Raw genomic sequence first — 22,051 nt, 5'->3', positions numbered from 1 at the left:
ACTATGCAATTGCACCCTGTAGTGTAGCTACATTGTCGAATTCCATCAGATTAATATACAATCTTTGCTATAATATATATGTGGCCTCTCTTGGATGTAGCTTCATTGTCTAATTCCATTAGATTAATATACAATAATTGTAACAGTATGCGAGTGACCTCCCTTGGATATAGAATCATTGTCGAATTCCATTAGATAATATGCAGGTGACTTCCCGTGGATGTAGCAACATTGTTGTATACCATAAGACGAATGTGCCCCAATTGTTATAATATGCAAGTGACCTCCCTGGAGCGTAACTTCATTGTCGAAATCATTAGATTAATATAACATCATTTGTGTAATATGCAAGTGACCTCCCTTGAGTGTAGCTTCATTCTAAAATTCCATTAGATTAATATACAACCATTGCCATAATATGTAAGGCACCTCCCTTTGGTGTAGCTTCATAGTTGAATACCATTAGATTAATATGCAATCATTGTCATACTATGTAAGTGACCTCCCTTGGATGTAGCTTACTTCTCGAATACCATTAGATTAATATACAATCATCATTATAATATGCAATTAGATTAATATACAATCATTGTTACAATATGCAAGTGACCTTCATTGGATGTAGCTTCATTGGCGAATACCATTAGATTGATATAAAATCATATTTATAATATGCAAATTACCTCCCTTGGGTTTAACTTCAATGTCTAATTCCATCAGACTAATATAAAATCATTTGTGTAATACGCAAGTGACCTCCCTTGGATAAAGCTTCATTTTCGAATGCGATTAGATTCATATACAATCATTGTAATACTATGTAAGTTACCTCCCTTGGATGTAGCTTCGTTGTTGAATAACATTAGATTAATATACAATCATTGTTATAATATTCAACTTACCTCCCTTGGATATAGCGTCATTGTGGACTACCATTAGATTAATATAAAATCATTGGGGGAATATGCAAATGACCTCGCTATTGTGTAGCTCCATTGTTGTCGAATTTCATTAGATTATTATAAAATCATTGTTATAATATACCAGTGACCTTCCTTATCATTGTCGAACTCCATTAGATTAATATACATCCATTGTCATAATATGCGATTGAACTCCCTTGGATGTAGCTTCATTGTCGAATACCATTAGAATCATATACAATCATTTTCATAATATGTAAGTGAACTCTCTTGGATGTAGCTTCGTTGTGGAATACTATTAAGTAATATAAAATCATTGTCATAATATGTAAGTGGCCCACCTTGGACGTAGCTTCATTGTCGAATACCATTAGATTAATATTAAATAAGCTTTATATGTAAGTTACGTCTCTTGTATGTAGCTACATTGTCAAATTCTATTATAATAATATGCAACTATTATAATATGCAGGTGACCGCCCTTTGGTGTACCTTCATTGTCAAATTTAATTAGATTCATATACAATCATCGTTATATGCGAGTGAACTCCCTTGGGTGGAGCCTTATTGTCGAATGCCATTAAATTAATATACAATCATTGTCATTATATGTAAGTGAGTTCCCTTGGGTGTAGCTTCATTGTTGAAAACTATTAGAATAATATACAATCATATTAATAATATGTAAGTTACCTCCCTTGGATATAGCTCCATTGTCGGATACCATTAGATTTATATACTATCATTCACATAATATGTAAGTGACCTCTCTTGGATATAGCTACATTGCCTAATTCTATTAGAATAATACAATCATTATAATATGCCAGTGACCTCCTTTGGGTGTAGATTCACTGTCGAATTCCATTAGATTAATATACAAGAATTGTAACGATGTGCAAGTGATCTCCCTTGGATGTATAGTCATTGTCGAATTTCATTAGAATAATATACAAGCATTGATATTATATATAAGTGACATCCCTTGGATGTAGTATCTTTTTCGAATATCATTAGAATAATATAAAATCATTGGTGTAACATGCAAATGACCTCCCTAGAGGGTAGCTTCATTGTCGAATACCATTATATTGATATAAATTATTGTCATAAGATATAAGTTACCTCCACGGAGGATAGCTTCATTCTAGAATCCCATTATATTAATATACAAGTATTGTCATAATATGCAAGTGACATCACTTAGATGAAGCTTCATTCTCGAATACTATTCGATTAATATACATTCATTGCCATAATATATGTTACCTTCCTAGGATGTAGCTTTAATGTCAGATTCCATTAGAATATACAATCATTGTTATAATATGCAAGTGACCTCCGTTGGATGTAGCTTTATTGTCGAATACCAATAGATTGATATGCAATCATTGTTATAGTATGCAAGTTATCTCCCTTCGATGTAGCTTCATTGTCGGATACCTTTAGAATAATATACAATCATTGTTATAATATGCGAGTGACCTCCCTTGGATAAAGCTTCATTGTCGAATTTCATTAAATGAATATGCAATCATTGTTATAGCATGTGAGTGACCTCCCTTTGATGTTACCTCATTGTCGACTACTATTAGATTACGCAAGTGACCTCCCTTGGATGAAGTTTCATTTTCGAGTACCATTAGATAAATATGCAATCATTGTTATAATGTGCAAGTGACCTCCCTTGGATGTAGCCTCATTGTCGAATACCATTAGATTAATATGCAATCAATGTTATATTATGCCAATGAACGCTCTTTGGTGTGGCTGCATAGCTGGGTATTTTTACTAGCATAATACCATATTTTTCCGGGGATTGTATTAGAAAGGTGGGTATATTTACTAGCAAAATACCCGACGTTGCCTGGGATTGGATGGAATGGGTGGGATGTTAACTAAGAGAATACCTGGGATCTGATCAGATAGGTGGATATTTGTGCTAACAGAATATCCCATATAGTAAGATGGTGCGATTATGTCGTAAAATCATGAAAAATCCTTGTTCAAATTAGTAACATATCCAAGAATTATGAACAATGTGGAAATGCGAGTTATTTGTTGGTGTGTTTATCATGAAATAACACGCAAGACACTGCCACAAAGTAATTATTTTAGCAAAAGGAAAAGATATCATGTGGGTTAAATAATAAAGCTATTGTCGAAATTAGTAACATATCCAAAAATTATCAAAAGTGAGTAAATAAAAGTTATTGGATTAGTGTGTTTCTAATGAAATGAACAGCCCAGATATTGTCTTAAAGTTAAAATGTTAGTAAGAGGGAGTCGAATATGTGTGTTACATTATAAAATGATAGTAGAAATTAGTAACATATCCAACAAGGTGAAAACGGATGAATCATGAGTTATGTGATTCGTGTGTTTGTTATGACATTACTAGCACAGACAATGACTCAAATGTATTATTTTAGTAAGAGGAAGGGGATTATGTGAGTTAACTCATGAAACATGATTGTCGAAATTAGTAACATATCCAAGAATTATGAAAAATGATGACATGTTAGTTATTTGATCTGTATGTTTGTAATGAAATATACATCATAGACAATGTCGCATGGTTGTTATTTTAGTAAGAGAGGGGCGATTATGTGTGTTAAATAATCGAAAATGATTGTAAAAATTAGTAACATATACAAGAATTAAAATGATAAAATTTGAGTTATTTGATTGGTGTGTTTATCATGAACTAACCAATATCTCGAAGTCATTATTTATTTTATATATTGCTTTTCACTCTACTTCCGAGACTTAACTATAAATAAAAAAAAAATCTGGGAAGAAAAAGGAGAGAAAAAATCATAAAGGTAAATATAAAATATAAAATAAAGGGAAACAAATGTAAAAAAAAAGCACATCATATTTTTCTTTTATTAATATTATTTTTTCCTTGTACACATGTTTGTGAATTATTCCATGGATTTCTGCCTTTGGATTATTATGGACCATCTTCTTCCAATTACGGGATTTCCTTGGATTTTACTTGTACAAATGGAAATTCTTTTAACTTTCTTGAAGTTTTACATTTCGATTTTACCGTCACTGGATTTTTTATCTTCTACCAGACTATCCATTAATGTGTACTCACCTTTTTCTTTACCATATTCCCTCTGCTTCACTTTTTTTGTTTTCAAGTAATATATTTGACTTACTTGTTTCATCAAATCTGCATGCAAAATCCGATCCTGCATTTTGCTAGTTCCTACCCTCTGATGAGAAGGAGAGTATTTCTTCGAAACTCCGCGGATTAAGGACTATCCATTTATCTAGTCCTTCCTTTTCAGATTAAATATGTTTTAACTCATTTCAAAGTGTTTTTAACATATTTCATTAACTGTTTGCTCATATATATCTATATATATATATATATATATATATATATATATATATATATATATATATATATATATATATATATATACATATATGACTCGATAAAAGGTGGCACCATTTTTCCAGAGGCCTTGGCAATGGATTGAATGTATGTGTTCGATTTAAGATCAGGAGTAAAGGTCAAGCCCGGAATGTTGTCAAAATATGAGGGCCCACAAAACGAGAGCCATTCATTTCTATTGATGCCAGATCGGGGTCAGAGCGTGGATGATGTAAAGATAAAAGCTTGGCTTTAGACGCATTTTAGTTTATTTTTATATTTAAGACATTATTATCGTTTATTTTTATATTTATATTTTTATTTTTATATTTATAACCTAATTTTTAGCCTCTAATAAACTAATCTATGTATGTATGTATGTATGTATGTATGTATGTATACATAAACCTCGCCATTTTCAACTCCCAATAAAAATGTCTGTGAAAATATACTGCAAAAAGACGGTTATTAAATGATCATAACTATATTTTAGGAATATGTGAATTAACACAGTTTAAAAACGAGGGAAGTATATATCATAAAGGATGTTTAGATAAAGGCGGCGATATTATATTTAAGTAATTGATAAAATAATTTTTACACAAATATGTTGTTTATCTAAAGGATTAATATTTTACCAGTGCTATTTAATTTAATTTGGAGCATATGATCTACGGGCCGCGCGTATATGTCGTAATCTTGAGTTCCAATGCTCAAACACTCTATGCATTAAAAAATATTTAATTTAAACCCCATGCCTAATGTTCTCTTCCCGACAGTTTACTACTCCACATATAAATCATCTAATGGCATTTCGTCGCACTGTCGAAATGTCAGTTGGCAAATCAATGTCTTGTATATTTTCGCTCCTTCAATGTTTCAACATAATTATACAAAAATTGTATGATTTGCAATCGCTGTTGGCTTTTCAGTCTCCTCATGAATAATTTGTAACACAAGCCTAACTAAAATAACTGATCGTGTTCAAACTCCAACCAAAGCATAGAGTCAATAAAATGTTTTAAGCCTGTTAACACCACTCTGAAAATGCCTGATATAAAGGCAATAATCAATTCTTCGTTACAGTAGAAACAACCCTCCATGATTTCTAAACTTTATGAATTAAATCTGCAAATATATTTGATACATTGTTAGTATATATGATTGCATATATATTTTAGAAAAGTTGTTGGACAAATGCCTATACTAACTTAATGAAATTTTACATTAACACCACATATGTATATTCACAAAGCTACATTAATTTACATTAATAGTTACATGTCTATTCCAGTAAAGGTAATACACTTTTCGGATGTGTATAATTTAAGTCTACAGCCTAATTATAAAAATATAGTGATTATCGTTCGTTTCGTATTACGTTTCGATTATAATTGCTTCAATCGTTGCTAAGTGCCGGCTGTAAAATTGACAGGAAAAAAGACCAGCTTTATTTATCATTTAGTTATCCGGCCTTTGTTCCGCAGTGGATGTCACTCAGTTTGACTGAAAAGGGCAAAAAGTAAAAGGGAAATGTCGGCATGCAAGATTGTCAAGAATTTATGGCCGCTTTAATACGTGTGCAGAATTTATTCGATAGGTATTTCACAGGGCAATCGTAGATTTTTAATCATCGAATTCCTAAAAAAAGTACATTGTCAATTTTAATTGTTATATCCTTAAATGACTACAATTGAATTCCGGGTTCAAGATCGATAATTCGGCAGTTGTGGTTCAAAATGATTAACCGGTTGCCGGTTCATCTACTGACACATTTATATAATTTATTACAACACACCTATCTAACTATACATACGCAGACTGCGTCTCACACTAACAGATTATGCCACGAATAAAATATCACTTTAATAAAAATATACAGGTGCTAAGTTTATAATAAATGGCCGGTATTTGTATTCGCATGTAAATTCATAAATATGTATAGTTATTTATTGGCGGTGAACTATATTGACACATTATTTTCCTTAATTGCAGATTTGATAAATTTCGGTTATTTAGAGTCAAGATGTAATACTGAAAAAAAAATCAAAAACTGATACCCGAAATGCGTTTGCAAATTGCAAATGACAGGGTGAGTTAACGGGAAGAAAAATAATGGATGAACGATTAATTTGGCGAAGCAGACATAGTGTATGACAACCTCCTCCGTTCTATTTAAGCTCAATGAATCATTATCTTTGGTGTTATGTAAAACTCTGTGTCTACGCTGATGAAGCAGGTAAAATAGTACTCCCCGAAGACGACATCGTACGCATTTTTGCCAAAGGACAGAAAACACCAATGAGTAAACTTCACGAAAATCAGACTTTTAGATTACGTCATACCGGCCCATCTGCAATGGAAATATGATTTAAAATCTATTTAAATTATATATGCCAAATAATTATCTTTAGAAATAATTACACATTATACAAATATGTAATTATTTCTAAAGATAATTATTTGGCATATATAAAGTAAATGTTTTAAATAATATTTCCCATTGGAAATGACTGATGTGACGTAATCTAAAGGTCTAATTTTCGTGAAATTTACTCATTGAACGGAGTGTTTTTCTGTGATTAATTATAATTAAAATTTCTCTTGCTGAAACACGCTTTACACACCATGGCCAAAATGGATGTATCAATGCCGGGGCTGAAAGTTAGGATGAGCTCTGTCTATTCTATAAAATGCTGCCAAAGCATGCTCAAGTTTATAGGCCCTCACAATCTCATCCTACTCCTCGCATTCTAGTGTGTCTTGTCACTAAGCCTGTCGTATCTGTTCAACTGACCGGGAAGGGGGTATTATGCAGCTAACTACCGCCTTAAAATCAGTACTTACGAGAGATAGTGCTCCTCAGTGAGGAAAGACAAACCATCAAGGAGAAAGATACTCTCATTGGAACCACCGTAGTTTGACATTACACCCAACTTGTGTGACTATTAATATATATATATATATATATATATATATATATATATATATATATATATAAAGCTGAATGTCTGTGGGTGTATGTGTGTGTGTCTGGTCACGAATAAGCTCCTATATCGTTAGCTGTTTTAGAAAACTGATTACATATAATGATAGAAGATGTAGCGAGACACAGAAATGGGTATGTTTCATCTGGCAGAACAGTGGTTCATTAAAATTGTGGGGTCTGCGTTCGCGCCTGGTCCACAAAGTATGGAAATAAATAAAATTAAATATAAAAAAAACGTTTACAAGTGTTTTTGATATATATATATATATATATATATACATAAGAATACTTTGATAACGCTGTTTTAACATAAATAGAGATGGTATAGTAAAATTGTGTGGTCTGCGTTCGCACCTGGCCTTCATAGAATGGAAATAGGAACAAACATTTATAAAGGCTATCATAAATCATATCTATCTGCCTAAAAATACTTTGATAATTATGTTTAAGTTTGAAGAAATATGGTATAATAAAATTATGGGGTGTTCGTTCGCACCTGATCCCCATAGAATGGAAATACGTCACAAAGTTTAACAAGATTTTTAATATAGATCCGCAGAATATTGTTATAAGTGTGTCAGTGTGAACAGGTATGGTATGATAAATTATGGGGTTTATCTATTTAATTTTACTTTCATCATTTTTAGAGGGAGAACTCTTTTGGTTATTTTTAAGACTGATCCTCCGAACTAAAACCTATGATCCATGCATTTACCAATTGGCTTACTTTAATTGTTATTGATTCATTTTTGCCAAGAGTACGCTTGTGGTATTCGCATTGTGCACGAGTGTGCTATGTAAAGCCATCGAATACAGACATCTCAATTAGTTTTGATCATTTTGATCAAACGACTTCTCAAATACTTGTAGCGTGGAATGCATGGCGGAGAGTACAATATTGGTCGGTTGGGAGCACGCAATAATTTAAATCGAAGGCGACAAGAATCTTATCTTAACCTGGTTATGTTCTGATGTAATCTGATAGCGATACTTTCCGGCGGACATTTTGTGAATGAAGAGACCTATTTAGAGACAGTAATGCTAATCTATTCTATGAAAAGTTGCTGGAAGATGTGGAATAGTTCAAACTGCTTAATTTACTGCGGCTAGTGGTTATTCATTACAGCAGAAACAGCGTAGACAAGAAATGTACAGAAAGTAGAATGACAGCAAACATACGTTGTTGGAACATAACACTCTTCCTTATCTTGAAAGTAGTAAATGTCCATGACATAGTGACGAAAGGAACAGATTTCGAATGAGGTAAAAAATTAAACATTGGTATAACAGCATTATTTGAAACACGTTTATCTGGTTAGGACCGAGTTACTTAAGTCAAATCAAGTGACGAACTTTCTGAAAAGGTAAACCAGAGGTCGTGACAGGATTGTGGCGTTGATTTTTGGATCAGATCTACTCTAGTTAACAAGATTGAGCATATGTAGAAAAACAGATCGTTTCATGAATCTCAGAGTTCCTTTGTCATGTAATCGATTCTTATCAATTGTGTCGGTGTATGCACCAAATATGGCATCGTCAGAAGAAAGTATCGCTTCCTTTTGAAGGATTTTTGTAGTACCATTACCGTTGGACCAATTTACGAAAAACTAATTTTTCAATGATGTGACATTACCGTCCCAAGGAGTGGTAGGATTCCCCATTTGGGGAAGGCTGAGACTCCCGAAACTCTGGAGTATGGTGGGTAATTATGCTTGTGTTATTTGTAAAGTATCATTGCATGCCCAGGCAACGTCAGTCAACCCTGCTTAAAGCTAAGTTACAAATTTTATTATTTTTATGAAACCGATATGTAAATCTGATTGTTTGATGAAAGTGACAATTTGATGTCACTTTGATAAACATAACGAAATATAATTTCGTATCCGATGCCAGCGAGCCCCAACTCAGGGACATCTAACTTCTGAGCACAAATGCAGACGAGGGGTAACGGGGTTAACCTTTTCCGTGAGAATCCAAACTGAGGGCGGTCGAAGATTCACAGGTGCATGCAGGGAATCGGGTATATCATATTTTGTATATCAAACTGGAATTAACCAAGTAGAATTGAGATATCTGAGTATAGCTTTCTTTTGCTTACATTAAAATCTATTTCCTTCCAGTGTAACAGCGGCGTATCAACCTGAAGGTGAGATCGACTCTGACCAAATCTAACAACGATTCCTAGTGCGCCGAGGAATCCTGCGAAAAATTCCCTGTGAAGAACGAGTACGACGCTTATGTTACAAGGAGATCCCCATTAGGGATCGCTGAGGGTTCACAGTGATTTCAATGCATGAGGTTGTCGGGAATTGATATATGGGGTGAACTTGGCCGCTATGGCATGGGAAAGGTTTACTGTAATGGTTTCTTTTACTTCAGCTTTCTTTAGAATGTTATCTTGATGCATCCAATGGGTTCTTCCGTAAGAAACACAAACGTCAAATCACGTGGACAAATTCATGATAAAAAACATGGTCGACTTAAAATTAACACGTAAATAGAGCATGAGATACACGTGCAATGCTCGTTTCTTTTGTAGTTTTTATTATAATTTGGTACGTGGAAAATATAAACTGTGTATTCACAGAAAAAACTCTAAGTACAGAGGTGAGATTTCCAAATGTTTTAAGTCTCTAAACTAAAAGATCCTATAATCCGCATGTCTTTTATTCATAAATTTATAACAATTGATTTTGATGATATGTGGGGAACTTTTTAAGGCCAGGAATATACCTCTGGAGTAGAGATGCTTCGTCTAAAGGAGTTTGTACACAGATCGGTTTGATGAAAAATATCAAGAGATAAAGTCTATTTAGGAGGAAAAATTTCCACCATCAAACAATCTAAATATCAGAACAACAGTTCAAATAAACTACATGAAGCACTAGGCGGTTCTACAGAGAAACCTAAGGGGAATTATTATTATTTTGGGGTTGTCTGGTTAAAAGTGAATATAAAATAAAAATATACAATAATTTTGTTATTTAATACTAAACTTTATACATATATTTATATATATATATATATATATATATATATATCAATTTATACAGTATTTTGTATTTCATAATAAACTGTATATATATATATACATATATAATATTATAGAGTAAGTGATTTACTTAATAATAAACTGTATATATTTACATATACATATATATTTATATATACATATACATATATATATACATATATATATATATTATGCAGTACGTATATTTTTTTATTTTTAACTTCGTAAAAACGTACGTATACAAAAAGTTCACTACATTTAAAGAAAAAAAAAACATTTCGTTTATTCTATAAGAGTGTATAGAGTAAGAGTAATATTGAAATAAATATATACATCTACTTAAAATCTGTTTGTCTAAATAAAAAAACTTATACATACACGCTCTAGAAAGCCATACAACACATACTAATTAAAACTTATCATAATTTATTAATGAATTCATTTAATTAAGACAAATATAAGAAAATTATAATCAAAATAATATGGCTTGGACATGAATAATTTCTTTATTATATTATTGTGTTGGTAAAATACAGTAGGATTAATGTTTATTCAAAATTTAGAAAATAAATTAAGATTTAAGATGTTTCCTTCAAACAAAATGTATAGGAACATAATACAAATAAATGGTTTTCTTATATTTTCATCGAGAGTATTTTTCTGCTGTGCTATATATATATATATATATATATATATATATATATATATATATATATATATATATATATATATATATATATATCATCTAGTCGCATATTTAAACGGTAACATTTTTCGCTCTAATTGTTAATATAATACCATAATTGAAAATCACATTCTTCTTGACACAGAGAGTATTTCATAAAAAGCATAGGGAAATCAAGGCGCTTTATTTAAGAAAAGCAAATGTCATCTGTGAAGAAAATCACATTGATTACTTATTATCAGGAAGTATGAGTCACAGAATTTTATACAGCGTTGGAAATTAATGTAAAATTGCAATGGAATAGAATGGAAATATGCGTGAATAATAAACTTCGTATTTAATGAAATATTATTGGTTCAGTTATCAAAAACATCCCGTAAAATAAATACAAACACTATTGACTATAGAACACTATGGTCTTTTTTTTTTAATTCATGAATTAAAAATAGTAGACCTTTCTTGTAATTAATAATAGTTTACGGAAATTATGTTGTACGATAGAAAAATATTACAAATAAATTTCAGGACGAGAGATGGCGAGGAAAAAAAACCTAGATTTCCGGACGATGACTTAGAATATCCGCAACAGATGTGACGAATACTTGATCAGAAATACACGATCAAAATAAAATATCTAGAACGCCTTTCATTTAGCTCATAAAATCAGAGTGACAGAATGAATAAAAATGGCAAAACATTATGACTTTAACCTCTTCCAGAGAGTGTAAAACTTATAATGCTTTTGAGCACGCCGAATGGATTAAGTACAAATGATTATTTTCATCAAAATATGGTAGATCATATTGTGATAGACTATAAATGTGTTGATTTTCACATCGTCTTGAACGATTTACATAATTGTTTTTAGAAAGTTGCCACCTCAAACGAAGCAAATGACTGCGACCCACCGGTAACTGTGAATTATAAAAGCGATTGATGGATAAATGCTAAGCATAAATTTATTAAACGATATATTTATTAATATAACATCAAGATTATAGAACAGTGAAAATATACAATTTACGTCCTCTAAAAGACGACATTTTTCTGTTTCCATTTGAGGAATATTGGGGTTCTTTTTTTGTTTGTTTTTTTTTGTTGTTATCTAGATCTGTACAAATCCCAAGAGCGATAAAGGTATTCTATCATGGCAAAAACTGATACCATGTCCAGAGAGCGTGACCAAAGACGTGCGCATGTACAACTATTGCTTTATGCCGATCCATGTTATGAAGACAGTAACGTTGCCAATACCCTCAAAATGCAGATCCAAACTATTCGGCGCGTGAAGATAAAGCTTAGCAAATTTTCCGGCATTGGCTATGGTGTTTGGTGTGGTTTCAAGTTAGAGCCACATTATATTATATCACATCTTCGGTGTCGGCTTATAAGTTAACACTAAAATTAACTTGGATGTGCTGAAGAGTGTGGTTATAACGTAGGGCAATCAGGTGGCCGCTCGCAGGACCTGAGTTTTGTAGCATGATTCAGCGCCGACCCACAAGTCTAAAGAGGCCCAGTATTGGCTTCAAAAGTTGTGCTACGATATGTTTACTTCGCTCTCAAGCCCTCTTCTCCCTCTGACCCAAACTCGTTAATCATTAATTTGATCATACCTCTAGAGCATCATACAACATGAAAATCCGGCTGATCGCTGCCATCTCCCGAGATATAGCCAAGGCATCGCCGGCGCTTGTCGAAAAGGCATACAAACTCGTATCAAGGCGCTGATTGAATAGATGTTAGCTCTTCTACACAGTAAAGTTACCTGAATTGATTTTTCAATATTTTTTTTTAAATAAAGCTGGAGTTTTGTTTACATTAGGGCGGCACCTGGCGTTTTTCATTAGTTGGTAGGATTGATCAGCGTATGAAGGTTTTTCGTGCAGCAAGCTCGTTATTATATTTCATTTTAGAACCTGTAAAGTACTAGGATTCACCGCGGTGGTAACAGAATAGAGGAGGTACCTAGGTAGGATGTGTCTTATCTACGTAATGAGAAGCGTTTTTTTTATTCTAAGATGGAGAAATAGATATTTAGGACACTTCCTGTGTGATAAATTGCGAACAGACGGGCTTACCTGACAAACGCTCGAGGTGTGCACTCTGCAAAGCGGGCACGTCCAAAGAAAAATGGCAAGATGGCGGCGGCCGGTTAATATTGCCAAGTAATCACGCAAAATCTCGTGTTCTCTCGCACACACGAGAGTTCACCTTAGCATAAAAACGGGTCACTGTGAGCAAGAAGGGAGAAGGAAAAACGTAGTCAAGACAAAGACGACGCTTCTGACGACTGAGAAGAAAAAAAGAAGAAAAAGAGCAAGACGTAGAGGAGGAAGAAGAGAACGATACACGAGAAGACGAGGTGTGTGCGGTTTTGAGTAAATCGAAACAGACAGAAAAAAAACTCCGATTACACTTCCCTGACTTGACAACAATATATATTAATGCCTGAAATGTGGGTGTGTAGCGATAGAGAAAAATGATAGAAAAACAAAGCCTATTTACTGTTCGCCAGTCTTCAAAACATATGTAAAGTCTTCGTTTCAATTATGTATCGTGTTCCTATTTAACTAGAGAGTGTGCATACAATTTTACTCTGTAGAGATCAATTAGATTAAGTTCTCCATAGTTTAAAATGTTTTTATAATCGTCATAACATACATTTTTCGTATTTTGGAAGAGTTTTCGTACATATCGGGTTAAATGCTCTTAGCATTCGCCCATTTGTTTTGGATAGGGGTGAGTCTATTTGGCCACCGTAACATTTATACGTTCTTCTTCTTCTTCTTCTTCTTCTTCTTTTTCTTCTTCTTCTTCTTCTTCTTCTTCTTCTTATTATTATTATCATTATTATTATTATTTTTTTCTCATTTGGAGTAGTCACATAAACGATCATCAAAAATAGCTCTTTTTTGCATTTTTTTATTTTTTTCTGCATAGAACTGTGTAGGCAACACCAAAATAGGTGTTTACTAATTTTTGAAGTTTTAAATAACAGAAGCGCGAAATATATTTTTGGCAGCATTTCATACTACCGTAATTTAACGCAGAGGTTTGTATACTATTTTATCCGGAGTGTTTTCAATGTGTTATTTCCGTACATTCTAAACTTTTATAGCCACGAAGTTCATTTTCTATGATTAGGTTTTCCCTGTAAATATCAAGAAAACTTTTTTGCATATTTTATATCAGCACATTATTTACATTAATTGACCATCTGTTAAGGCAGTAATCTGGCCTTTTGGTCAAGATCAAAGTGTAGTATCTGTTCCGGCAGATGCTGCACTTAAGATAATTTGTACCAGTCAATGGAGGGGAAACCCTCTATACTGGGACAATTATTATTTTTGGTAACCAGAGTGACCCCTTTTAGGGGAGCTGGTTTTTACCTCACATTAAAAACGGCCTTGTGCCTAATTTGCTCAGTGGGGGAGCAAATAAATACCATCTGTTAAGGCAGTCGTATAAATTCTGGTTTAGACCAAACAACCATATAATCTCCAATCTGTTTATATTTATCATAATATATATATCTATATCTATATCTATATCTATATATATATATATATATATATATATATATATATATATATACATATATATATTCCTTTCTGCCCTTTTTAGCAGAATTGTTTGTTTAATTTCCCTCAGCACAGTTTTAAATTCATTTTCTGTAACTTTGTACTTTTCAGTCATAGAATTTTTCTGTTATCGCCAGACAACATTTTCCTCTCAATAAGCTGACACCTTTCTAAGTGTTGTAATAGTATCTTTTCGTTTTTACTTTTTCCTCTTCGTTACTTTTCTCTCTTTGTTTCCCCTCTCTGTCCTGCTCTAAGCAAGTCTGACGACCTAGTCTACAAACTCCCAAATTCAATCATGACAAGTTTCAATAGAAAATACACGATTAAACCCGGATCTGAAACTTTCAACGTAGAACCCCACTACCATGTTTCTTTCTCCAACATCAGGGGTCTACGATCTAACCATCCAGAGGTTAAAGCCCAATTACAGGAGACTAAACCAGACCTTTTATTTTTTTAGCGAAACTGGAATGGGACATATTATTTTCCTAAATGAGTTCGTAATTAAAGGATACTCTAACCTAACTTCCAAATCTGACCCCCAAGATTGCCATGGGCATGGAATATGTGCCTATATAAAAGACGGCTTTCCACGTGGTAGGGACACCTCAAGAGAAGATCCTAACTTACCCTATATGTGTTTCCGAGTAGCACTAGCTCACACTACGACATTTATATTTACTCTCTATCGCCCCCATAACAGCGGAGTTCCTATCTTTAAAAGCATATCTGAGAAAATTGATCAAGTTTTATCAGCATATCCTTCAGCTAACATTCACGTATGGGGAGGCTTCAATGTTCACAATGTGGAAGGGTTGACTCACTCAAACAAGACCGATGATGAGGGGAGATTCTGTCATGATTTCTCCATTGCTTATGACCTCACTCAGATTATTCACGAACCCACCCGTTTGCCCAACAATGACGGCCAGTATGCAAGTCTCCTAGACCTTTTTCTGACAACTTGCCCTGAACTATGTTCAGTTTCCGTTCTGTCTCCTCTTGGATCGTCCGACCACTCAGTTGTATCAACTAAGATATAAATGAAATGTAATAAGTCTCCAGACGTACCTCTCCACCGTACAGTATATCGATACACTATGGCTGACTGGGATAGTTTCCGTACATTTATATCGGATCTTCCTCTGCGTTCCATGTTTAAAAAGGAGGTGTCGTCTATAATATCAGACCTGACGGAATGGTTAATTGTAGGTATAGACAATTTCATACCCTCGAAAAAGTTCAAGCAAAAACCTAACAGCCAGCCATGGTTTTCTCCAGAATGTGCTGCTGCTATTGCGCACAGAAATCACTTTTTCCACTGCTTCCAACGTAATAGATTTATGGAAACTAAAGCCGCTTTCAGGACTGCCAGCAACCATTGTAAGAAAGTAATAAAGAACGCAAGAGAGTTGTATGCTCAGTCCGTCAAGTCCAAAGTAGCTTAGCAACGGCTTAGTTCCCACCAGTTTTGGCAAATAGCAAACAGAATCCCGAACAGAAGCGTGTGCTCTATCCCAACTATCATCAATGGAGCTGAGATAATCTCGTCAGCATCAGACAAAACCAAACTCTTTGCCAATAACTTTGCAGCCAATTCTACCCTTTGAGACCAAGGCTGCCAACCCCCAATATTTCCTCCTGTATCAGAAAACACACTATGTGATATACAAATCTCTGTATGTGATGTTGCCAAGCTAATCAAAAACCTTGATTCCAGAAAGCAACCGGCACTGACGGTATTCTATTTATAATACTCAAAAAACTTCAACCAGAACTAGCACCCATACTTACAAAACTGTTTAAACGTTGTCTTAAGGTGAATTGCTTCCCATCACACTGGAAAATCTCATCAGTATGCCCTGTATTTAAGAATTCTGGTGCTCGCTCATCCCCCTCTTAGTACAAGCCAATAAGTCTCCTGTGCGTCATGAGTAAGTTGCTGGAGTCTGTGTTAAATGGAGAAGTAATCAACCATCTCAGCAAAAACACACAATATGGAATCCGTTCTGCAAGATCTACAGCAGATGTGCTTACAGTTATATCTCATAGGATGAGTGAATCTCTCGACAGAGGCAACCATTCTAGGGCAATTGCTCTTGACATATCAAAGGTCTTTGATAGGGTATGGCATAAACGTTTACTTCACAAGATCGTCAGCTATGGTATAGCTGGAAATGTCTTCTCAATTATTAAATCATTTCTTTCTGAAAGGGTCATGAGAGTAGTAGTTGATGGGCAAAAATCAGAAGCTCACAGTATAAATGCTGGAGTCCCTCAGGGGTCCATCCTGGGCCCAACTCTTTTCCTGATCTACATTAATGATCTTCCAAATCACATCCTTACATCATTCGTAGACATTTTTGCTGACGACACTACCATCTATGGTAGCAAATCTAAGACAGCAAACGACCAAGTTCTCTCCGATTCTCTCTCCTCTGATCTTGATCACGTTGTACAATGGGGAAAGGAGTGGCTGGTTACTTTTAATGCCTCTTAAACCAAGCTTTAATCTTTACATCGTCAACGTTCTGATCCCCATCTTGCATCAATAAATTGAATGGATCTCGTCTTGGGGAGGCCTCAAGTTTTGACAGGCTTCTGAGCTTGACCTTTACTCCTGATCTTGAATAGAATACGTACATCAAATCTGTATCCGTCCGCTGGAAAAATGGTATGACCCTTCTATCGATCCAGTAGATATATCACTGCCGATGCAATTCTCCTTCTATATAAGAGCCAGACGCGTCCAAAGATGGAATACTGTTGCCACATATGGACAGGAGCTGCTAGAAAGGACTTGCCCTGCCTTTATAAGGTTCAAAATAGACTTCGTGGCCTGGTGGGAGATGTCCTTTTCTCTTCGCTGCAACCTCTATCTCACATAAGCGATGTTGCGAGTCTGTCTCTGCTTTATCGTTATTTTCATGGAAAGTGTTCGACTGAGCTTCAATCTATGGTCTTCCCTCGCCAAACTTTCACAAGAAACACTAGACTAGCTGAAAACATTATCAATAATTTCCCACACTTTTTATCTGTGCCTAAATCTAAACATAGATTCCATGATCAAAGCTTCTTTCTTAGAACCGCACGCCTATGGAATTGTCTTCCGTTTTCCTGCTTTCCAGCTCTCTATAATATGGTTGTCTTCAACTCCAACGTGAACAAGTTTCTGATAAGCCGTTCCACTTAAGTTAACAAATTTACCGAACTTCCATTACTATCGATTACTATATTGTCCTTTTGACTACTCTACACTCTTTAACCCTTATCTTTGAGTGGCCTATCGACCTTGATAAGTGGTGACGCCTATGTAAAAACAAAAAAAATGTTCATTTCTATTCTAGTTGGTGCACCTTTTCAATCTAAATTTTCCACAACCGAAACACCCAAAAATTATGTGTTTCTATGAAGATTCTGCATTTCAAATATATTATTTTCAACTTATATTTTGTGTTAGATGTCTGAAACATGATTTCCATACAAATGAGCTTCATTTATAATCTCTTGCAGTTTTCATCAGCCACTCTTACTCCCTCAGTTTCTATCAGAACCTGCTCAGTGTCTCTATTATTATTACAACTTACCTCGTCCCTTGCTGCTTCTCTATTTTATGCTGTTTTATCTACATCTTAAACCCAATCGTTCTTTACCTCATCAATCTGAACCTCCGTTCTTTGCAGTTTCATCTTGTATTACTACTGCCCTCACCTGATTTTAATTGCCTCAAATTCCAGCTGTTATAAAAATACATTTTTCAGATCACACAGGAGCTGGTCTATTGATTCAAACGTTACACGTTTAATACATTCTCGGAACTTTGTACAGCTATCTAGGGATTCTATTTTCATGATAAATTTAGGCATGCTCTCTAATCTTGGAGTTCTAGTCTTATTCAAGCCGTTATTCTCGATATTTCCATTTAACAATTGTAAATGTAAGGTTACACAAACAACGGTATCCCTTTTTTAGAGACATTGTCTCTATTGGCTTTTAGTAGGGAATTTTATTTTCTAGATAGTCAATGTTATAAGACTATCAAGCACCGCACACCAAGAAATATCAGATTTAAGCCGTCAGTAACTTGTCTGAGCATCCCCATTGTCAGCAACACAGGTCCGCCAGCCTTATTCACTAAAAAATAGGAGTAGTTACATAGGTCGTTCTGCACACTGGCAGAACTCTACAGGCTGCACAAACATAAGTGTGCACTAATGTTTTAAGTACTAAATTACAGCACCGCAATATATATATATATATATGTATATATATATGTATATACACATATATATATACATATATATGTATATATAAACATATATATGTATATATATATATATATATATATATATATATATATATATATATATATATATATATATATATATATATATATATATATATATACGTATTTCACCATTTCACTCCACAGTTATTTCACGCATACTTCTGTATATTTACTTATTCGGAAGGCTTCCAATGTGAATGAACTTTTCCCGAATCTTTTTTCTTTGGCATTTTACTAGTCCATTGGAGAGTTCCTAGTAAAATGATAATCTGAAGAGATCCGTTGTCGCCTACTCTGGAGAGTAATTGGCAATCAGTATCTTCATATTATCAGTGTTCACCTGGTTTGATTCTCTTTGCAGAAATGTTGCTTTATCGCAAGAGTAGTTTCCATTGATTTCTACCTTGCAACAGCAATTGGTCTTCACTAGAATTTGTAATAAGTCTCCCCATGGTCAAAGAATCTTTGGCACAATTGCAGTATATGTCTCGTCAATGCCGACACTCTTCAGTCTTTCCATCCAGGTTGTCCCCTCGAGTATTTAGTCTGGTGCTATCTGGTAAGTTTTACTACGTTTTTTTTCTTTTGGTGAAGTGTCAACTTAAACGTGTATAAATTGGCAGTTTCAGTTTACTTGGTTTTGTTTTGGTTTTAATTCTCTTGCATTTTCTATATAACCGGTTAAGGATTGCCACGCATGTATGGTAGATTTAATACTGTATTTGAGGCGTTTTTAAAAAAATATGTTCTTTTCAACATAACTGCCTGTTGTATACGCCGTGTCATTCTCTTGATGATTTTTCCCCGCATTTTTTCTTCATCATTTTACTAGTTAATTGGTCAGTCCATATTGATCTTACAATTAATGATATTATATTGACTTTTTAATGTTCCATATTTTTTTCGTTTTTTAAGATTCTATACATATTAATTTCGTTTTTCTCTATTTTTACAGTTATTATATGGTATGATGCTACAGTGAAATCAACAATCCGACAGATTCTTTTCGTTGATTTGCTATGACATCTGGCCATCTGGCATGGACCCCATTATCTGTTTACAGGATATCCCAAATAATGTGGTGGCTTTGGTTTTCTAATTCAATCTCCGGTGTGTGTTTGTACCTTTTATTAGTGTCTTCGTGATGTACTCCGATACAGAGCTCATGATTCTTTCCCTGCCCGATGTAGTCGTGTCAGCTTTCATATTTTTTGAAGCAAGTTTGGTGTATTAAGCTATTATTTACTTTCATGTTTCGTTCCGTCGTACACAGAGTCTATATGTTCTGTTTTCCTTGTGTGATGTATTTATTATGATTTAATTAATTTGTGCTAATTGCTTTGTTTTCTGTAGTAATTGTGAGAGATTCTGTTTCGAAGTTGAAATATTTTTTTGTAGCTATTTCCAGCTATTATTACAGGGTGACCCCCCCAAAAAAAACAAAAGCTAAACGGAGGCTATCTAGAACATGTGCTGTAGAACGGAGGAAAAAGGCCAAATGCCTTTGTGTTTTGATGGGGTATTTTGAATATAATAAATTAGTTATGACCAAAGTTTCATTTCATTCGGACAAAACACACACAAACGGGGCCGAAGTAGAGTCGGGCCCGTTTTTTTAGGTCACCCTGTATGATTATTATTATTATTATTATTATTATTATTATTATTAATAATAATAATAATAATAATAATAATAATAATAATAATAATAATAATAATAATAATAACTAGCGGGACCCTTGAAAATTCCACAACGTCCTCATTCATCTGTAATATATTGATGATAGCATTTTGTAGATGTTCAGTGTAAACTGAAAAATTGTGTATCCAAGCAAGCACGAACGCCTGGTAAAGCCCATGTGTGAAGTACGCTTAAATATGATATTTCAATTATTACAAATTTCGTATTTATTATGATAGAGTTAATGCCCCATCAGGTTTTATATGTTATAATACAAAAATATATACATATGACCTTGGTGCATAAGCTTGAATCGAAATCGAATTAAAAAATTCTGAATTTATATATATATATATATATAATATAAAATATATTTTAGTCATCGACATACAGACCTGTTTCGTTGTATCACAACTCATCAGTGCCGCTAGACTAACACCTCTCCCAAGCCGAGGATCGAACCTAGAACCGTCGTGATGACAGTCGGCAGTCCTACCCCCTTGACTACGGAATCGGTGGCCGAAATTAACCTGTCCGAACGATTATTTAAATAAACATTCGTCCGCTACTCGTAGAGGGCTCAAACGTTTGTTTGTAAACAAATCGCGAGCTTCGCATTATTTCAGCTAAATTAAGTAGCGAGTAAGATAATTTACGAGAGTGCTCTACCAAAGAGGGGAGCTTTATAAAATATATTTTAGTCATCGACATACAGACCTGTTTCGTTGTATCACAACTCATCAGTGCCGCTAGACTAACACCTCTCCCAAGCCGAGGATCGAACCTAGAACCGTCGTGATGACAGTCGGCAGTCCTACCCCCTTGACTACGGAATCGGTGGCCGAAATTAACCTGTCCGAACGATTATTTAAATAAACATTCGTCCGCTACTCGTAGAGGGCTCAAACGTTTGTTTGTAAACAAATCGCGAGCTTCGCATTATTTCAGCTAAATTAAGTAGCGAGTAAGATAATTTACGAGAGTGCTCTACCAAAGAGGGGAGCTTTATAAAATATATTTTAGTCATCGACATACAGACCTGTTTCGTTGTATCACAACTCATCAGTGCCGCTAGACTAACACCTCTCCCAAGCCGAGGATCGAACCTAGAACCGTCGTGATGACAGTCGGCAGTCCTACCCCCTTGACTACGGAATCGGTGGCCGAAATTAACCTGTCCGAACGATTATTTAAATAAACATTCGTCCGCTACTCGTAGAGGGCTCAAACGTTTGTTTGTAAACAAATCGCGAGCTTCGCATTATTTCAGCTAAATTAAGTAGCGAGTAAGATAATTTACGAGAGTGCTCTACCAAAGAGGGGAGCTTTATAAAATATATTTTAGTCATCGACATACAGACCTGTTTCGTTGTATCACAACTCATCAGTGCCGCTAGACTAACACCTCTCCCAAGCCGAGGATCGAACCTAGAACCGTCGTGATGACAGTCGGCAGTCCTACCCCCTTGACTACGGAATCGGTGGCCGAAATTA

This window comes from Euprymna scolopes, chromosome 11, assembly GCF_053919585.1.
Source record: "Euprymna scolopes isolate OS-2025 chromosome 11, ASM5391958v1, whole genome shotgun sequence".
Lineage (NCBI taxonomy): Eukaryota > Metazoa > Mollusca > Cephalopoda > Sepiida > Sepiolidae > Euprymna > Euprymna scolopes.
Note: the sequence above shows the minus strand (reverse complement) of the source record.